We start from the raw sequence: 21,158 nt of genomic DNA, 5'->3' as shown, positions 1-21,158 counted from the left end.
TGCATTTACTTATTTAATATGGCCACACACAAGACCCTAGTTCTGACACGTCAGATGTTAAAGATGTTAAGAAAACTAGATAATAGACCTTCGCAGCATTCTGAAACCCCAGCTGTACACGAAGAAAAAGATTTGACCTCTCCTAATCATTCCAGAGGGATTTATAGAACTTTCTCAGGACTATATTGATGATCTGTACTCTACAAGCAATTACCAGGTCTTTAACCACATCCTTCAACATGTCCTGGTGTTCTCAATGTCAAGGATGGTACAGGGTTATAGCTCTGATTCACTGGTCAACAATGATGTTGTTTCCTGCAACCCCCCCCCCCCCCAACAAAAAACAAAAAAACTGTTTATTTCCTGTGCTGAATCGAAATATGTTTTCGGAATTTCTCTATCTATCACATTGTACATTGTAGAAGCACATCTGTACACATTTTAAGTGTAATAATTATATATATAATTAATAAACATTTAATTGCCCTGCCACAAAACCATATGTGATACAAATTACACGTGTGTAATTCAAGTTCAGCTACTGACACACACCTTCAGCCTGGGTCATCACTCAGAAACATGGTCGACATATGGAAAGTCTGAATCTGCAGATTTTTTGAATTGCGACACTGGCCAAAGCCCTTTCATAGGACCTGATGAATGGCCTACAGTTATGGATGGATGTTTCATTTAACACACACAAGACAACCTCTTATGTATAGTATGGAAAAGTGGTACAGAAGAATGTGGATTCCCTCTATGCTGGCAGAGTATGCTCTTGGGAGCAAATATACGCTAAGATCACATATTGTATATTTTAAAAGTATATTTGTGCATATTTCAAGTATAATAAAAGTGTTATTTATGAATAAGCAATATATACTTTACGTAAAATATAATTGTCCTGTCACTTAAAAATCCAGCATGATAAAAAGCTTATTCCAGTTCAGCATAAAATGCATAAAGTCCATCTATTTCAGTTTGAGAAACAAAAAGATTTTTTATATTTGGCTACATATAGTATTAGCCTACGAATAGTATGTTATTTTAAACCCCACCATTTTTGCTATATATCACAAATACGGTTGGGAAGCTCCTGCATTGTTTGCGCCGGAAGCGCTCAAGTCTTCTCTCTCTTTAGGAATGATTCATTTCGAAGGATTTGCCATTCACAGAGGCTCAGGGGAGCAACTTGTGTGCAGTACTCTGTCTTCGCCACGCATCGCTGGGTGCTCTGCACGAAATGTCACTGGCCTCTGCCCCTGGTAATGGTTCATCTCTGTAATCCCCAATAAACTGGACATCATGTGGGGGGCCAGAGATCACAGACGGATGCTGTGCTTCATAGCTTGTTGTCAAAACTCTGTTGTCATATGGCCTAAAGCTCAAGTGCTCATATGATATATGATATACGTCTCGCGCTAGTCACAACAAATCAAGGCAGGACATTTTTGAAGCGCTGTCCAACGTCCAACCTTGTCTGTCAACACTGAAAACAATGTGTGCTATAAATTGGTGGTTTTCACTTTCTGGAATTCACAAATTGTTTAACTATTGTTTTCTGTGGTGTAATAATTAAATTTAACAGATTATCAGTGGGATACTCTCACTCTTATTTTTATATTAAACTATAAATAATGGTACAGTTTCAGCATAAGAGTGGTGATGTAATGTAAAATGTTACTTTTTTGCATAATGTCAGTGTAACGTTGGCCCGAGTGCTGCAGGGCGCGGAGCAGGAATTACAGACTCCATTGACGCTGTGAAATATTTACTGACATGAAACACAAATGACAACGGGGGCACTCACACAAACAGTGAATGTGAACACACAAACAGTTTTTAAACAATGTGAACAATAACACAGACTACATAAACACTGATGATGGCTAACGCTAACATACACCGACACTAACAATGACCAACAATGAGGCACGCACTGATAGGGGTTTAAATAGATGGACAAACACTCAACGTTGAACCCCATGCAGGTGCATGCCATCACGGGGGTGTGGCTACATACAAGGGTGTACCCCCCTGCATGCGGCAGCCGTACCATGTGACTTGGGGGGGTGGAGAGTCACGCGACATAACCCCCTCCCAAGGGGTGCAGCTCCCGACGCGTCTTCTCCAGGACTGCGAGCCACAGGCCGCCGTGTACACATACACAAACACTGTATGGCTTTGCCTGCTTTGCCTGGTGCCCACTCAACGTGAGGCAGGCTCGGAACCGACGGCCCGGAAGACCTCTTGAACGGAGGGAGGATGGCAGAATCCCTGCCTCCCTCAGGGCCGTCCAGTACGCACTTGGTAACATTGCACCTGCAGACACCTAAAAGACGCAAATATACACAAACAGAAGCGCCTCTACGCAAACACGTAAGGTGCTGTGCTGCAGCGTCTGCTGCCCGCGCAGGTGCTGTAGATGTGTCTTTGGCCTGAACGGACACGCGGGGGTGCACGTCCGCCCTGGTTCCAGCCGTGCTCCTCCCCCGAACGGTCCTTCTTCCTCCAACCATCCTAGGAGTGCCCCAGAGGTGGTTTGCTTCCGAGGCTTTTGGCGGACCCCTCCAGTCTTGCTGGCGAATCCACAGAAGGGAAGAAACTTGGGCTTCAGCCTTGCCAGCCGGAGATCCCACTGGCTCCACCAAACCACCCTTTTTACAGTCCTTGTGGAGCACATCGGTACTCCTGGACCCTGGCAGGAATGCCACAGGCCCCCCTAAGAAATTCCCCTCCACCTCCAGAGTGGACGCAGACATCGGTCCCGGTCCTCTCTCCAATATCCAGGGATCCAGGCGGCACCGCGGGAGGTGCCTACGCACTTCCCACTAGGAGGTCCGTCTTGTGCCGAGGGAGCTGGCGTCCTGTGGTGGTTGGTCATTCTGTAACATTGGCCCGAGTGCCGCAGGGTGCGGAGCAGGACGCACAGACTCCCTTGATGCTGTGAAACATTTATTGACATGAAACACAAATGACAACGGGGGCACTCACACAAAAGAACAGTGAACGTGAACACACATAAGCGGTTTTTAAACAACACGAACATTAACAGACTACATAAACATCGACGATGGCTAACGCTAACATACACTGACACTAACAGTGACCAACAATAAGGCACGCACTGATGGGGGTTTAAATAGATGGACAAACACTCAACGTTAAACCCTGTGCAGGTGCGAGCCATCATGGGGGTGTGGCTACAAGGGTGAACCTCCCCTGCACGTGGCAGGCCGTACCACGTGACTGGGGGGGGGGGGGGGGGGGCACCAGTGACAGTCAGTATAATTTCTGAAACATTTAGCATTAAAATACACTTGGACTTGAAGGCAAGCTGCAGCATATATCCAGTGATGTACAAATTATTTTTGCAATGCACTTGTGGGAAATAATAATTTGGAAATCAGCCTCGCATTTCTACGACAACACTTAAACACAAGCAGAGTAGTATAGCTAGTAGACCCAAGCCAGTGATAAGATTACATGTATTCTCTTCTTTATGAGGTCTTACCATAATATGAAAATGAACAGCACAATGATTAAAGAATATTATGCTGAATTGCTGAATTATCAGTATATAAAACTTTCTAAAAGCATTTTACTGTCTCATTCCATGCACCATAGAAGCCATCAAGATGTAATTTTCCACCCTGTCTTAACATACATTTTTTTAAGCTGTGAGGGGTGCACAGGGCAAAGAAAATTCCCCCATTGGTGGAATTTAGAACTACTGCTATAGCTGAGCAGTCACTGACAGAAATCAAGGTTCTTGACCAGCCAGAATGTTCTCAGTACAAGCAGCACTGCTGTGAACATATAGTCCAGAATCAACACGTCCATCTTCTTTTCTGACTGGTAGCTCATGAAATGTAATTGGTGTTATAAGCATGCTTGACCGAACTGTTGTGAGTCGGTGGGCTCCAGCTGAAGGTGGACCTGGAGAGATTGCATCCAGCTTGGCCCCAGGCCAACAGACCTTGGCTGGAGAAAGAACAGCGGTCCATATCACAGCACAGACGTGCCTGTCTTCTCAGCCTTACAAAGACAGTGGAAAAAAGCTGACACTTGACGATAGCATATGCCTGAACATCAAACGCTTAAATGTATGTTCAGTGAAGAACTGTCATTGAAACACAGAATGCTAGAGAAGGAAACTGTACCTATTTATGTTCTAGCCCAAATTCAAAGCTTATATCCAATTTATATTTGCAATTAGTACATACAAATTTAATCAAGACACAAATTATTTTGTTGCTTAATTGTGTTATGCATTAATTTATCTAATGAATAAATACATTCCTCAGACTCAATTATTCAATGAAGTAGGCAAAATTGTTATCATTGAGGGTGACCACATGTCCTCTATTTCCCAGAATTTTTTAGGTCCTCTTTTTGGGAGCTGAAAAATGTGTCCATATGGAATTTTTAAAATGCATATAAATGTCCAGAATTTGTCTTTCCGTTCATGTTGACATTTGCTTTCTACAGTCGTCATACACTGGCTGTTTTTGCCTGGCTTTGACCATTCTCTATAGGTCCTGGCTTCTCACACATCACAATTGGTTGATTATGTACATGACCTACATACAGCTACTGGTCAGACTGCTTGTCAGTATTTGTGTGTAGCTGCTTCTTATAGGAGCGTATGGCCAGGGTGAATACATGAAGTTTAGCTTCTCTATTGTATGGTGCCTTAACAAGGCCTAAAAATGCCCAAACACAGATAGTGATGTACTGATGCCCCCCCCCCTTTTTTTTTTTACAATGTCCATTTTGTCCATATACAGTATGTATGTGACAACATGTGTCTCCTTACACTGACACTTCACCACCTACACTCCCCAATTAAATTACTTTATAGGTTTGTATGTCTAATAAAGCATGAGTTAAAAACAAACTTGACAGAGGTATAGATGTGAAGTGACCTGAGTTTGTGAGGAAATCTGTATTAGACTAGATCACCACATGTAGACTGCAGATCTACCTTGTTAAACTAGAAATTTCATATAGAAAACAATTTCATATCTAAAACAGATCTTCAGGAAATTATACCTTGGCACATCAGAACTAGTAATAGATGTTAACATTTTGAAAAGTTAATGTAACTTATTTGTATTGTTTAGTTATTTTAATCTAAAATTACACAAAATAATCTTACATTATAAACGATAACTGCAGAGAAAATAGATTTTAATGTGTTTATTTAACGCCCAAAACCAAAAGAACCAAGAACCAAAAGAGAATTAAAATGTTGCTTAATGAAATTAAAAGGATTCTACTTATAAGTGTCTAGTTCAAGTTTTCGTCTATGTTTGTGTGTGTGTGTGTGTGTGTGTGTGTGTGTGTGTGAGTGTTATACTGGCTTCACAGCAAAGTCATTTCTCTAGAATAGAATATAGGTCTGCCAATACCACTTTTTGTGATTGATGCTGAGAAAAGGTTTAAATCGTTATGCATTATGTATGCATCATGTTCTCCTGATTATTTAATAGTGTTTAGGAGAATGCCACCCTTATTCTTTTACCCTTATTGTTCACACATAGAAAGTACCAGATCCAGGGGAAGATCTCAAGTTCAAACTTATGATGACCGGAACTTCTGGTCATAACCTGCTTGTGTAGGTTCCATAATATTCACTATCCATAAATACATTTTTCCCGATTCTTTTTTTTTAACTTTAGCTGTATACCAGTATGTGACATGTTCTTCCTTGTACTTCTTTGTATTCACCTGTACGGAGATTTGCAAAGTCACATGCACAATACACGTACTCGAACCCAAATCTCCAACACAGCTTATGACTCGCCTGCTTGATTATGGCTGTGTCTGAGCGCAAACATTTGGCAAACCTTACGATGTGCATCAGATGGCCAAGCTAGCCAGATGTCTACACTCCATTTTCTCAAGGCATCATTTTGCCCATAAATCACAGGAAAGGCGGTAGAGAAGCGAAGGACCGTTAGGCTGTGGGCGGGAGTACGGGAACATGTGGCGGGACAGCTTTCCGATAATCGCTTTTAAAATGAGCAGCAGCTAAGTTAACAAATGCATGTACTGATTAAAAACAAACATGGAAACGTCTAACAACACCATTTATCCACAATACTTTGGGCAATATTTTCATGAAACCCCAGTGAACCATGACAAAATCCGCTATGCGAACTCTTTAAATGAATGGAAATAGCATGTTGACCTTTACCTTAGGGCTAATGCAGAATTGTAGGTCTAATTCATAAATCCTCGATATTTATGAATTTGTGTCACCATCCCCAGATAAGCGGTGCCTTATTGACACACACAAACAGATTCTGCGTCCTGTGAGCTAAATGAAATATCCATGCAGGTTACATAAAGTCTTGTGAATCTGATCCGAATGCTAGCTGGAATGGTGCCTTCATCAGAAGGGATCTTCCAGACTTCTCTCTGGCATGACAGTCGACAAATGTTTACTTTTCCCTTTCTTTCTGTCGTATACTTTCCCTAGGCTCGACTCTATAAATCATTGCACATATATTGCGCGGACTTTGTGGGTCACAAATGGTGAAAATCACGTAACGACATGAGTCTGTCTCTCTCTCTCTCTCTCTCTCTCTCCCTCTCTCCATGTGCTATGTCGGAGATAGAGCGCTTTCAGTGTCGTGAAACCGTCTCCATCAAGTTCATAAAACACCGCCCCATGAAGCGACCTCAATATGACTTCTTTGAGATTATTTTAAAACACCGGAAGATATTTTATAATCTGCAAATCTATCCATTTACTAGGTTTGCCTTTTTCTGCGTTTGCAGTCTCTGATGTTTTATGGAATCTGGGAAACTCCGAGACTGCCGAGACTGATGGCTTTATCCGTTCTTCAGTGTGACTTTACATGGTCTATATATAGCACCTTTACATGGTCACTATATGAAATCCCTTGAACAGCTGCAACTGCCCCTGAACATCTCTAAACCGTTGCGTGCATCAAACGTGGCGCAATTTATAAAGTAATTTATCATTCATTGAATATCCCAATGCAGATTATCACATAACTTTATCCTTCTTAGATCCCTGACAGAGGGTATATCGTCTAAGATGATACCTCGCCAGGGAGTGTTCTATGGAGATCACAAAATCCACTCATATTTAACACTATATCTAGATTGTGAATAGGTTCTATATGAAATCAACTGCCGCGGAGCTCTAACACACCTTATGCGGACGCACCACTAGAGCAATAATAAATAATAAAATAAAACAGGAAGACCTCTCAACCTTGGTGAATTGAGGCAGTCGTCACAGAGCAGTTACAAAGCATGTATGCCTTCTCGCAGCGCTGGCTGTCAGGAGAAAACTGAGACGGACGTCGAAAGGATTACAGCATAAGGAACAGATGCCACAATAAAACGTGTCAAAACCGGCGGAGAATCGATAGGAAGGCGCTGCCAGTCCACACCTAGTGATCCCGCTGCTGCTGTCTCTCTATAGCCACATGCCTGCATGCAGACAGTAACTCACGGACTTTCCACGCTTTTTTCTACCCCCCCCCCCCAAATGCTGCTCTAAAAGGCACGCCGAACAGCCTCAGCCACCCCTGAGCAGATGCAAGTCGATAAGCTCTGGAAAGACGAGAGAGCGCAAGAGCCCCTTACCTTGTACTTCTATCCTTAAATGGTGACAAGGCTATGCAGTATAGAGCGCAGCCAGTGTTTCTCCACATCTTTGCTCCCACTCTGTGAGTGAGCGTGTGTGAAACCGTGTGTGTGTGTGTGTGTGTGTGTGTGTGTGTGTGCGTGCAGCTGCCAGTCTTCCCCAGAACCGTCCGCTGGCTCCCAAATCTGCCAGCCAGCCGCAGCTCTGGAGGGGCGTTCTGATTGGCGGGCTACACGCGCGCGCGACGGCGCGCGCACACACACACACACACACACACACACACACACACACACACACACACACACACACACACACACACACACAGTGAAAGTCAGGCTTGCTTTTTTCCTTCTCTCACTTCCCACTCTCTCTCCCTCTTTCATCTCTCTCTTACACTCTCTCACTTGCTCTACATTTCTGTCTGCCTCTCGCTTTACCTGTTTTAACTCCCTCTCCGCTCAGCTGCAGCCAGACGCGGGTCGCCCCAAATGCAGCCTAATTAATCATATAAGCTTGTGTGTGTGTGTGTGTGGGGGGGGGGGGGGGGGGGTGACACGCAATCCGGCCGAGTGTGAAGCCCTCCGTGTCCGAATAGCACAAGAGCATGTTCTCGCGCGCACCCCGCCTTTTCCTCTTCTTATTACCCCGGTGGAAAAAGCAGGAGTTGAAAACGTGCTAAAAACGAAAGCCTTGTTGGGGAAAGGGATGCGTACCGAAGCCATCAACCCGGCCACCTCCATTTCTAAGCTTTATGCATCACTCACCTTCAGCCCCCCAGCCACACCCACAGCCACCTCAAAGCCATATAAACTGATGATTTAGCTGGCAGATTTGGTTTGTTTATTTTACTGTTTTGCCCCGGTCCTGCCCCAGTCCTAGCAGGTGGGCCTGAGGTGAGTTTATGTAAAATGAGGCAGACTCACATGGAGAAGGAAAACTCCATCAGGCCATTATTCATATCCCTCACAGATTAATGGAATTTTCTGCCCGTTTTGAAATGTGCTCCTAGACGCACGTCGCCTGTTATTGATTGCAACGCCCAGTTCCAAAGTGAAATGTGCTTCCATATTCAGCGTTCCATTTCCGATATGAAACTATATTTAAACCCTTATAATAAGACCCATTTGAACCTATAGCACTACAGAATTACGGGCATCTCCTTATCTTTAGACTTACTTTTCACTTGCTTTATGTAAACATTTCCCACACTCCTAAATACCAGTCTGGCTCCATTTTTTAGGATTGGCACACAGGCAAAAAAAAAAAAGAAAAGTGCAGTCAGCAGAAAGCCATTTGGCCCGCCAACGTCCCAGCGGTGCTGACACAGTGAAGACTGTGTTAAGGTATGACAGCTTCAGACAGCTAATCGAACTCGTGGGTTCAAGTGCTGGGGAAGTCTGCAATCCCCCCTCTTCATCTCTTACCGATATAAACAAATAACACAGGAGCAGAAGAAATATGTATGTGTGTGTGTGTGTGTGTGCTTGGACAGACATAATGCAGACAAGTGAAAAACAGATTTCCTGCATTAAGCTTTTTCTTTTCATACACGTTCTTTGTCATGTAGCTTATACTGTTATTATATATGTAGCTTCCACAATATACACTATAATGTTCTTATACATATACCATACAATAGATTGCTACAGCTTTTTAATGCACTCACAACTATTATTATTTCTTAGCTGGTGTAATGCTGTTGCAAACACCATCAGCTTAAGGTCAAGATCCAGACTAATTTTATTGAACCCCCCCCCACACACACACACATTTGGACAAAGAGGCACAGAGGCAGGACTGAGGCAATGAGGCAGACAAGACACATGGTTTGACTTGCGTAGGCAGAAACAGCATGACGGAAAGAAGGGAGTAAGAAAGCAGCAAAATCCACTGTCTCGCTGGAAATCACATGGGAAAAACTAGATTATGCACTTGAATAAATCTCATTTCAGGCTTCTGGTTAGGTTGTCAGTGTGTGTGTATGTGCGCGCGTGTGTGTGTGAGAGAGAGTGTGTGTGTTGGGGGGTGGCAGAGAGGATGCACAAGGGTCTTGCCAAAACAGTGTATGAATGACCCACATAGACCATCATTGAACAGTGAGAATCTCAGATGCGGAGCTGGAAGGATGTGCATACTTTCCTTTGCCAGTCCGCTGCGTTTGGCCGACCGTGGACAGCAGAGGAGGAGTATGCCTGCCAAGTGAGATTATAGTACTTTTATTGGAAGAGGTCTAAAACGTAGTCCATCATCTGTATCCACAAATATTTGTCATTCGCAAGGGTGACGCCTGTGCAGTGAGTTAGCCTTTGCAGAGCACAAAGCTTCACCTGACAAAATATTTATCACTGCTTCACTGCCTGATACACGGTGGGTTTTTTCTCACATTGTTCATATTCAAGTCTAGTCCAATCACTAACTACACTGTATACTTAGAGCAAGAGGATGTGGTGAACTGCTGTGATCTTCTGTTGCATCATCAGGACTCACTTTTTCACTAAACCAAATGATGTGATAAATGAATCAGAACATATTGCTGTGTGTTCTGTGGTCATTTAAACAGAATCACATCAGAGTGATTAAACAGCAGCCTTCTTGAAATCATTTCAAGACACTGCTTGGGTCAGTGAGTCATAACTAGGATTTTTTTACTTACATACCTTCTTTATATAACATAGTATATGCAAATGTTCGTCATTATTCACCACGTTACATGTGGTATATAGGTTAGCTCAATAGTACAGTACATTTTGGTCATTAGAGTCTATGAATCTCTCGTGAATTTATTTTAAAGAGGGATAGATTAGCTACCTTTTATTTGCTCTTGACAAAATTATCTAATTTGGACACTCATTCATTTGACCTTAGGGTTCAAACCATAACGAGTTCAACTACATTGTGTTTTTCCATTTCATCGTTTCAAGGACTGAGACACACTACCACACATTACATATGCCCACATATTTGGACCCGATGTGAACAGGGCCAGGTGCTTTGTGACGTAAAGTTTCTCAGGGCAGAGGGTTTATCTGGCATAACGTCCATGCTGTCTGAATCAAAGTCTGAACCAAGCAGTGTGCTCCGAGTTGCCAAGAATACATAGTGTGACTGCCTCTCTGACAGTTTATGTAACACCAACAGTTTACATTACTCAAAATCAGAATAGAAATCTCTTCAGATGCTGGAAGAATGTACATACACTGGGGATTTTAAGGTATTTTTGTTTGAATAACTCTTTGTCAATTTCCAAATAAATATGAATACACTTAACATTTTATATTACAGCCCTACTGTTATAGTGTATATACACCATGTAATACTGAGTAACTGTATGAATCAATAAATAATTGAAATTGTACTCAACTGTACAAATTGAACAGATTAATTAAACAGATTATCAATGCATAAAGATTAAGTACAAATTATCAGTGAGTTGTTGCATAATATTTGCAATTTATTACATTGTAACAAATAAAACACATAAACAAACATGGAAGCTATTAAAACACAAGGTGACTACAATATGAGAGACCAATCCAACATAAAACCGGATGTCTCCGCTTGTTCATCAAGTGGAATAGTGCTTCATCTGAGCGCTGTTTAAGTGCTTTTTTCTCTCTCCATTACCCAGGCACCTGGGTTAATGACCCATGCATACACAGTGGGCAGAAAAAAGCCTTAGCTCCTACATATCCTATCTTAGGCAACTCTGTCGATTCCTTCCAATTTTATGAGTGTATAAACGTTAGACCCCCTGATCACTTCTGGCTCTGCTTGGTGACGCTTTGCTTCATTCCAGACCCCTGCTTTCTTACTGGGGTGATCTTAAAGCCCCCACCCCCTTTCATTGCAAACCTCCCCCCCACAACAAAACCCATAATCCCAATGATGCCAATAAAGAACCGCAAAAAGCGTCCCACTGCGAAGCTGTTTGATGTTTACTCGGAGCGCGAGCGTGAGCGAATGCTCGTCCCGTTACCGCCGCGATGGCAGTGCCCCACCAGCAGCGGCTGACAGATTGCCGGATTGCAGATATCCAACGGAGGCGGCAGTAGCAGACGGCAGCGCGGGAGCAGATGGAACATGAGAAATGAGTGGCACAAGCAAGGGGAATGCCCATAGACTTGTCTGAAGAGCAAAGAACTTTGGATGTAGTTTCAGGCAAGACTGTAACTGCTAGACAGTATTATTTACTGTGCCAAAGATCTGGCTTGGAATCCTATTTTTTTCCCTAGTTTTATGTGAATAACCAATTAAGCCTACTTAATTATTGTCGCTCCATATGTGCGACAGGATTATTAAGTATATTTTTCATAATCCAAACAGAAACTTGTGCACTGACAATTTCTAATGATTTAATGGTATTCATAGGAAGACTGAGAAAGCAGGTTCCACTGGAAATAGGACATCACAGTGTAATCCATTTAAATCTAATTGGACCCTGGTCTGTCTTCGACTGTGGTCCTAATATTTATACAATTAATAAGTAAGGGAGCCAACATTCTGATCACGCTTTTAATAAACCCCTTTTAATTAATTTCATCTTCAATTCCACAATGAATTTATATACTCACATAATCTTTTATGCTTATTAATACTAACACACCAGTTAAAAGCCTATACTAGACTACACACAAAGCTACCTAGAACAGAATTAAGAGCAAGAATAGTCAGAGATAGATAGATAGATAGATAGATAGATAGATAGATAGATAGATAGATAGATAGATAGATAGATAGATAGATAGATAGATAGATAGATAGATAGATACTAGGCACACTTGTGTCAGACTGTCAGACTGTGTTATAAATGGTCCATTTCAGACCACAGGAATTCTGACAGCGGGATGTACTTGGCTGGTGGTCTGCTCTCAACTCAGCAGTGAAAAGCCCAGCAATGCTTCTCTGCCTGATAAACATTTACCATCTGAAAACCCACAACATCACTACCATGTCAGTGGAAATGGTGTGTGAACACTCCACAACTTAAACAATATGTAGTCAGCAGTCACAAACTGAGCAGTGATGAATGAGGTAACAGTGGGCTACTGTGTATGCCAACAGACTGGCTACAGCCTAACTCTACACTTAGAAAATGCACCTGTAAAGGTGTACCCAATAGAGTGGCCAGTGACCGTAACTGTAGGGTAAGTGTGTGTAATAAAATGTCTGGTGAGTGGTATAAATTGGCTGTAGGTAATAGTATGGATAATGATTTTAAATGACTTCAGTACTCCACACAAACACCTATTCCCAAAACTACTAATTAAAAATTCCTTTGTAATCTGTTTAATCATGTCTTACTGTTCTTTACCTCTGTGTTTTGTCTGAAATATTCTGCCTAACCAGGAACCTCATTTGCAGAGCAGTCAATCTATCTCAATTTCTTGCGCTAGAATTTTCAACAGGGTGCTCTGGCCTGATGGCTGTAATTGCTGCACTCTGTCCCATTAACAAGCTAAAGCATGACACTGTCACCACTGCTGCCATTAATCACATGGGATCTGAGGATCCCTTTGTACTAAACGAACACTAGCAATCGAGGAGCTCTTGTGCACACTTTTGGCAGTGTTTAGACAACAGCAGATCCAGACCCTACGGTTTTCTGCTGACAGACTGGTTTGTTTAATTTGTGTGCATCTTTGTGTAGGCATGCTGTTTGAACCTCATGGAAAAAGGTAGCAGCACAGACACACACCGATCCATAGCTTCCCTGAGCTAGCACAGTGCTCCGATCTGTCTACACGATGCACTGTTGTTCCTTTATCATTTAGCTGTATCACGACGGCTTGCACTGCACTCGGATCAAGTCCCATAAGCCCAAAAAATAATTCAGAAAGTTTGCTTTCTTTCCCACGTGGGATTTCCTGTTGTGCCAGGGGCATCTTTAAAAAAACAAACAAAAAAAAAACAAAAAAAACCCCGTTATTTTCGCAGAATTCATCCCAGCCGCTCTCTCGCCACTGCATTTGCTACTATTTGTCTCCTCAAAAATGAATAACTTCTCAGACATGTAGGAAAGAGCACTGCATCCCAAAACTCACAAGGCTACTCTCCTGCATCCAAAAGATGCTGAACTTTGGAGAAAGCAGTGCGGGGTTGAAGTGTTCCTGCAGCGACAGGCTAAGTTGTGAACGCTTCCTCACAACATCCCCAGCGGAAAATGTTTTCATAATCTTGGACTCTCATGAATATCTGACAACCCATCACTTAATGCAGTCGTCTCTCACTAAGCTCACCATGTGTGTGCTGTAATCTCCATAACTAAAGGCAGCTAATCCAAGCAATATTGTTAGATGTGTGTAGGAAAAGAGACAGTTTTCTAATTCAGGCTCGTTCAGATATGGTACGTGATCATGCAAGACATCATAAGTGTCAGTCATCAGGATATTTTGATGATAACTGCATCTGGCCACATCATCACAGTATGGCTATGGCTCACTATAAAGAGATCTGACATTCAGGAATTCAGGAGTGAAGCAAAACCAAGCCCTCCAGCAATGGTAAAGATTTAAAAAGACCAGAGTTGACAGCAGCCCATTATCCGATCTCTTAATCTGGCATCTGTGTTGCGTAGTGTCAGAGAGCATTTAGCCCTGCAGCGAGGCAAGGATTCCGAATTACTGAAGTTACTTAAATGCCAAGGCATAAAGTCAATGGCTAGGTATTTAGAAGAGTACTTAGAAATGCTATGGGGAGAAAAGGTTTAGTAAATGTGTGTTTTAGTTTTTTTGGGTTTTTTTTGGGGGGGGGGGGGGGGGGGTCGTGGTTGAGTTTGGTGGGTTTTTGTTCCTAGACGTAACTGTAATGTTAATATAGCATTATTGTAATCTTGTAACATACTGTAATATATAGATAGCATTTATCAATGATATGGGATGCAAGGGTCCATGTCTGGCCCTCATACTGTAACCACAAGAATGAAGACGATCCTATAAAGAACTGGTGCCAGTTGATTGCTGCTCCAACCCTGCACTGCTCCACCCCTTCCCACTGACAACCACACCTCGTTAGGCAAGAAAAGGTGTCTCTATAAATTGTTAAATCTGGTGCTTCTCTGAAGGTCTGGCCCAATATCTCTGGACACTACATCCTCATACAACCTAATTCATTAGCTCTTCTATGTGGCATGCATCCACCTGGTATGCTGTAAATGAGCGCATTCCGCCCAAGTAACTATGGCTGCTCACGAACCATCACATGCAACAGAGAAGGCTACAAAATCATCAAGATGAGTATAATAACTTCTGATATGGTGGTAGAAATTGCAACCCAGCAGGGCCAGAAATCCAAAAATGTGCACCCAACCTCTACTAATGGTTCTAAACAGCGCCAGCCCGTCACCCTTACAGGCTTCCAGTGGGGTCAGAGTACACGGCTGCAGCGGTAAGAAGGCGTCTAGGGGTCACTGTGCCCAAGGCGCCTTTATCCCACTGGGTAATGACCTATCAAACAGGGGGCTGGTCAGGGGACACCAGCTTATTGGCAGACGTCGACATGGCCGGCAGCATCCCAGCCTTCATTGCTGCAACGCAGACCAGGGGGCTGTTGGGACAATCTCGATAGCAAGAGGCAACAAAAGGGAGAGGAGATGACATCAGTGTGGGGTTAGAGCCTGGCAAAGAGGGAGAAAGAGGGATCTCATTTCCTCTCTCTTTGTCAGAATGTGTGCGCCGATTTGTATCGTTGTCCATTCGCAAACAAAAATGTCTGACTCTCTCTCTGTATATCTTTCATTTGATTGGATAAAAACATTTCCTCAGGCCACTCTGAGCTTGTGCTCTTTAGGACCATGCCAGACCTGTCTCCTGCCACCTTTCATAGCTCCCAGAGCTCCTTGTCATTCATCACCTCTGCTGTCATCAGAGAGGCATTTATTTAAGTAATAAACATTGCCTCGCTGATGCCAATAAGGATCTATCTGCATTAGAAAGCGTGAGATAACCCTTTTCATTTGTTCTCAGCCAGAATTTGAATCGCTTCACTGAACATGCGTCACGTGGCGGTGGGAGAAAAATCATGGCAAAATCGCAGGAGAATATGAAAGTATAATTCATGGGCTGCTACGTAAAACTGAAAAGCAATGCATCTGGTGCCAGACACGGGGGCAAAACGGGCATCGGGGACACTAAATGTCATTCTGGCCATGCATGGAACAAGGAGGAAAATATCAACACTGCAGCCACGCTTTAGTTCTGTAATTAATCATGAGACAGTATGAGGCCTTTTTGAGATGCCACTGCTATGATGATTGAGCTGCCATGTCAAAGGGAAAATCAATGGTGACAAAAGAAAACAATTTCAACTAGGCAGCTTGTCCTCCTTTTTTTCCTCCTAATTTCATATTAGGAAACCACGCAGAAACCGTTCATAACATATGCATACGCCATTCATAGCATAGCTTATTTCAATGTACCATTGCACACTGGCAACGTGGAGAACAATAGGGGTCTGTGTTGATTAATAACTGATAGTCACCATGTCCGTGTCATTCCACCATCTCGTTATGATGTCCAATCTTCAGTGCTTCTGTAATTAGATGCATGGCCACGCTTTTCATATCTTTTGAATTTGGGGGATAAATGTCGCATTGAAATTCCACACTGAGACATTAGTCAAACATGATGGATGGATGCCGTGCTGTGTAATTTATTTCCGAGGCTCTGCTGGACTGAGATTTCCGAAGAGGCAGCACTAATCCGGCTCAGTCACTATTACAGCCAGAAAAGGACCTTGTTCAAAGCAGAGTTGCAGGCACAAGATTCAAAGACCAAGCCTAGTAAACTTTGCCTGGGCCTTTAGTACAAAAGCTTAAAGTATCTGGCCATGCAACTTCTTTGTTCCTGAACGTTCTAGACCCGTGACAGAGTGACCAAGCACTTTTGGAAGCAGCTGTCTCCCCTTTTTTCCTTTTTCCTTTTGTGTGTCTGCATGTTTTGTCTTCTCTCCCCTTACATGGTCTCAATAGCCTGGCGTTCAAGTGCAATGTTCCCCTGGAGCTTGTTGGGGGCTCGTTCCATGCGGGCCGGCAAGTCCTACCATTCTCCCAGGACGCGACGACGGTTCCCTGAAGCTTTCCGGGGATGTTGGTGCCGCTACCACCTCATGTCAGGAGACCTGTGACATGAGCACCACCTGAGGGAGAACAGCCACAGCCAAAGCCTTCTGGAGCCAAAGGCTTTTTGAGCAGAACCACGTTGGTTCAGTCCTCTCTGGAATTTTTTAGGGGGGGGGCTAGTAGACCCCTGGGCCCTGCTCTCCAGGGGCTGACCGATTTAAGTCTGACCGCTATGTGAGCAGACCGGTCAGTCTGGAGGCCTGTCCAATGGCATATTAACCCATCCTGCTTTGTGTTTTGAAGGCACGAGAAAGGTGGGGGCATCAACGCAAGAGGGCGTCAGCTCTGGGCCCAGTCGATAAGAGGGATGAAGTCCCCACGGTGTTGCCATGCCCAGGGCTTTCAGAGGCATAGTGTCTGGGGAGGGGGTCCCAGCCGATGTAAGGAGGCACTGTCGTTGTGCCCAATCGACAAGGGGGACCCAGTAAACTGGAGGGGGCTCCCTCTCCACGCACAATTGAAAAAGGGGGCCCAAGGAAAAAGGTCGCCTCTGTGCCTGGTGGACTCCGAGGACCCCGTCAAGGAAACATGGTATAGTCAGTGTGCCTCCTTGTCCAGTTGGCGAGAGGTGGCCCCATTCAGCAAGAGGGTGGCCTCCAGGCTCCAGGGATGTGCAATGCTGCCGTGCGAGGCATAGTGTCCTCCATGCCCCAGGTTCTGTTGGCACGGTGCTCTCTGTGCCCCATGCCCAGGTAGGCACAATGCCCGGTGCATCCCCTTCCACCTTCCCATTGTTTTGCCACCAGTGTGTTTGATGGGGCGGTATGGTGCCATTGACCAGCACTCTTCAGATGGAGACTCGCATTTGCTTCCTCTTTTTATCCTGCATGTTCTACGCCCATGACAGCAACATTTTACAGCTGTCACAGATGCAATTTCATAGCAGATAACTAAGTAGGCTATCTGCCAAAGCTTTGGATCAGTGGTAGAATAAAAAAATCCAAATGCCAAACAGACATTTAACTCACTTTAAATCATTATAACACATTATTTTAAAATATTATTCATTCCTCCCCTTTGCCATAAAAGCTGATATCAGGTGGTGAGTCTGCAAGATTTCCTTCTGCTTCACACCTGCTTCTACTTCACAGCTCTACTCCCTTGTATGAACTCAGGATGGTGGTAACACTGGTCGATGATTTTGCTTCCCGTTTATTATATATTTTGGCATGCTGAATCCAAATATGTTTTCAGAATTTTTCTGTCACCTATAGGTTTTTTGTGCCAATATACTCACATGTTATTATGCACGGTATAGAAAAGTCATAGAAAAGTGGTACCAAGGAAAGATGATCCCCTCTATGTTGACTTCTGCTGGACACTGAAGAGGAATGTTCCTGAGAACATATAGCCAACATGATATAGGCAAAAATCATACATTGTACATTTTAGAAGCATGTCTGTACACATTTTAGGTGCAATAACTGCCTTATTTATGAAAAAGTAATATATAATTAATGAAAATGTAATTGCCCTGTTACTTAAAATGCATATATGTGATAGAAAAATTTTAAAATCAGCTCAGAATTTAGTATAAAAAGTAATATACTTCAGTTACTACCACTTACTTTAGTTTGGGAAGCAAAAAAGGTTTAAATTAGAGTGTAATTTGAGTGTCAGCCACTGACACACCCTCAGCATGGGTCATCACTTGGAAACACGGTCAACATATGGAAAGCTTGTATTTTTGAACTGCAACACTGGCCAAAGCCATTGCACGGTACCTGATGACTGGCCTACATTTATGGACCGTTGTCCCATTTAACACCCACAAGACATCCTTTTATGCACAGTATAGTACATAATAGACCCAATGAAAGCAACAAGACATGATGAATTTTTAGAAAATAGCTCGAGTGTCTGTATTACTCTTTCACAACTATTGTCATGTGAAAACTTTGAAAGGATCTAGCATTATAACAGTACATCTTTTGTGCACTTTTGACAGACCTCAGCTTGCAGCATGCAAAGCAAATGTTACACACATTGCATGTGACGACGGTGCCAGCTGATTTCTGAGGACTTACAATGCGAATTGGTTATGTCGCCCTGACAGTGTGACAAGCTATGCTAGAGGTTGCTTTATCCTGTTACAAAGACGTGTCAGCATATGGAAATTCTAAAGGACCAATGATAAATTGGAGAATGTTTTTCATGCATTCAATTCTAGAACACATTCATGATTTCAGTTTATAAAATGGAATATACAGTGCCAATAACGATAATACATTATTGTAGTTATTTTGATTACTGTTATGGTTTATTAAACCTTTTCACTGGAGATGATTAAACCTTTTCATTGCACGTTCTGTGCCTGTAACAATGTGAAAACCAAATCACTTCAGGCAAAAGTAAAACTTTATCAAACAACAGTGTCAAAACAGTATTGTTTGTTATGTTAGGGTCTGAAAAGCCGCAGAACACTTCATCTCCCTTTTTCATCACAGAAATAATATCCTGGATCCACATCAATGCAGGTTCTCATTTTCCTGACAGTGATGGAGTCTAATGGCAGGTCTGATGACGGGCCAGGACAGAAGACTTTATTTTAGCCATATGCACTTACTTTCCAAGGTAAGGTAATACTTTTGATCAAAGGTAAGCCGTGAGGAATTATATATGTGTACACCTCATGGAGTAATCGAAAGCAGAAACAATGTTTCATCCTCGATTATGGTTTAAATAAATGTACATAGGCTGGAGTATACTTCACCTATGACAGGACAGTGCAAACTATTATATAATGCTGACGTGAAAGTTCCTATGTCGAACTAGAGGCACTAAAATGGAACCCAAACTGTGCCCATTACCACAATGTGAAAAGCTTTGTTCAAATGCATGCATATATGCATACATACATACATACGTTTGCTTGAGTATTTCCCATGGTCAGCCAGTCTGTTGAACGGGACGACTCTATTTTCTTTTGTATTTCAAACTGCAGCATGCATCTATGCTAATGCAGCGACGAGCCAAGCAATGCACATTGTGTTCCCCTCTATCAATAGTGCTCCTCCAACGAGACCCCCACGTACCCTTTTGTCAGAGCTTTTTCAGCCCGAGAAAGCAATCTTTTGAAGTTTGGTGTTTCTCTCTCTCTCTCTCTCTCTCTCTCTCTCTCTCTCTTTTTCTCGCCATTGCTCAGAGCAATGAACGTGTGCTGATTATTTCACAGAGAGTTTCCCCCATGATCTCGCTTTCCTCTTCGCCAACCCCCTGCTCCTAGATGAGGTTGAAAGCATGAGTAAGCTGTTGTGAATGCCCGTCTCTGGAGAGCCTCGACATGCACACTGAGCTCTGGATTTTTTCTCCCCCCCCCCCCCTTTTTGCCCTTCATATGCCTTGGCTTCTTTTAGGTTTGCCATTTCGCCTCTCTGCCACTCTGCTTGTCTTAACCCAAGGCGCTGTTGTCAGGTAACCAGGAGGGGGATGAGAGTGTGGTAGAGAATATCAATATTCTCCCTGTCCTCGTCCTCATCCTCAGTAACAGGTGAAAGGTCACAGCTGCATGAGATCCTGTTCACTGACGAAAATAGGAGCACGAAAGATTATTGAAAAGCTTTGAGGGGTGAGGTATAGAGAATCTAAGCCAAAGGCAACAGGAGTTGTAATGTGGAATGACAGGTAAACTAGCTATAAAAAAAAAGGCTTAACCCGCCCTTGGGTCTGAGAATGGACAATATTGTTGTTCTTGTTGTTTGAGGTAGTAACAGCACAATTACGACTTAAATAATGAGCCATTAGTTTATCCTCACAGATTGCATACATTTTCTAAAATTTTGATATAAAAACAATATCAGTAAGAAATAGCTTTTTAGCTTCCTTTTGTCGGTCTAGACACCAACTTGCCAATTTAATCTACTCCGGAGCAGGCAGGCTTCACTTCAGGCCATCTTCCGATCTGATTAGAGATGCGCTCCGTGTCTGGCCACCAGCACCTGGCTACGGAGACTTTGCCGGGGATGTTCCGTGGGTTGAGAAGGAGTGGCTGGCCATGTAAGTGACGAGCAGGCTGCCGGCTGCTGGTGGAGACATTAATCACCTGGGCATCCTGCCCGGGAGTTGTGAGCGGGGGGCTTGTCCGGCTAGTGTCACTGTAATGAGACAGACCTCTAGTCTGCCGGTCTACTGGTCACTCTCGTGCACTCGTTGTTCTGCTGCCTCTGCAGAGTGAGCAAATCACATGCAGGGAGGAACACCGTCCTCTGGGTTACTCACAGTGATGGCTGTTTTTTTTTAGTGACAGGGACAAGTCTGCGAGAGAGACAGGAGTTTAGTGGACATGGCTGTCTCTTCTTGTGCATTCACTTTATCTCTGATGCACCAGTCACTTCATTAGGAACACATTGTAACTATATAGTTGAGTCTATTAGCCATCTGTTATGTACATTTTGTTTTAGCCATCCTCTGTCC

General features: G+C 43.3%; 1 protein-coding gene across 2 annotated transcripts in view; it reads right to left on the bottom strand.

Moving 5' to 3' along the window:
- Positions 1-21,158, bottom strand: part of LOC113571986 (cadherin-18-like) — a 71,383-nt gene that overhangs the window by 34,325 nt on the left and 15,900 nt on the right. Inside the window, exon 1 of one of the 2 annotated variants that reach the window (XM_081723469.1) lies at positions 7,630-7,767. The exons of the other annotated variant lie outside the window; for it this stretch is intronic. The gene's annotated coding sequence lies outside the window, so the exon portion shown is untranslated. Of the gene's footprint in view, positions 1-7,629; positions 7,768-21,158 lie in introns of those variants that run through there. 2 annotated transcript variants of the gene reach the window in all.

This window comes from Electrophorus electricus, chromosome 11 (genome assembly GCF_041902795.1).
Source record: "Electrophorus electricus isolate QZ-2024a chromosome 11, ASM4190279v1, whole genome shotgun sequence".
NCBI lineage: Eukaryota > Metazoa > Chordata > Actinopteri > Gymnotiformes > Gymnotidae > Electrophorus > Electrophorus electricus.
This window is presented reverse-complemented; position numbering and strand designations above follow the sequence as displayed.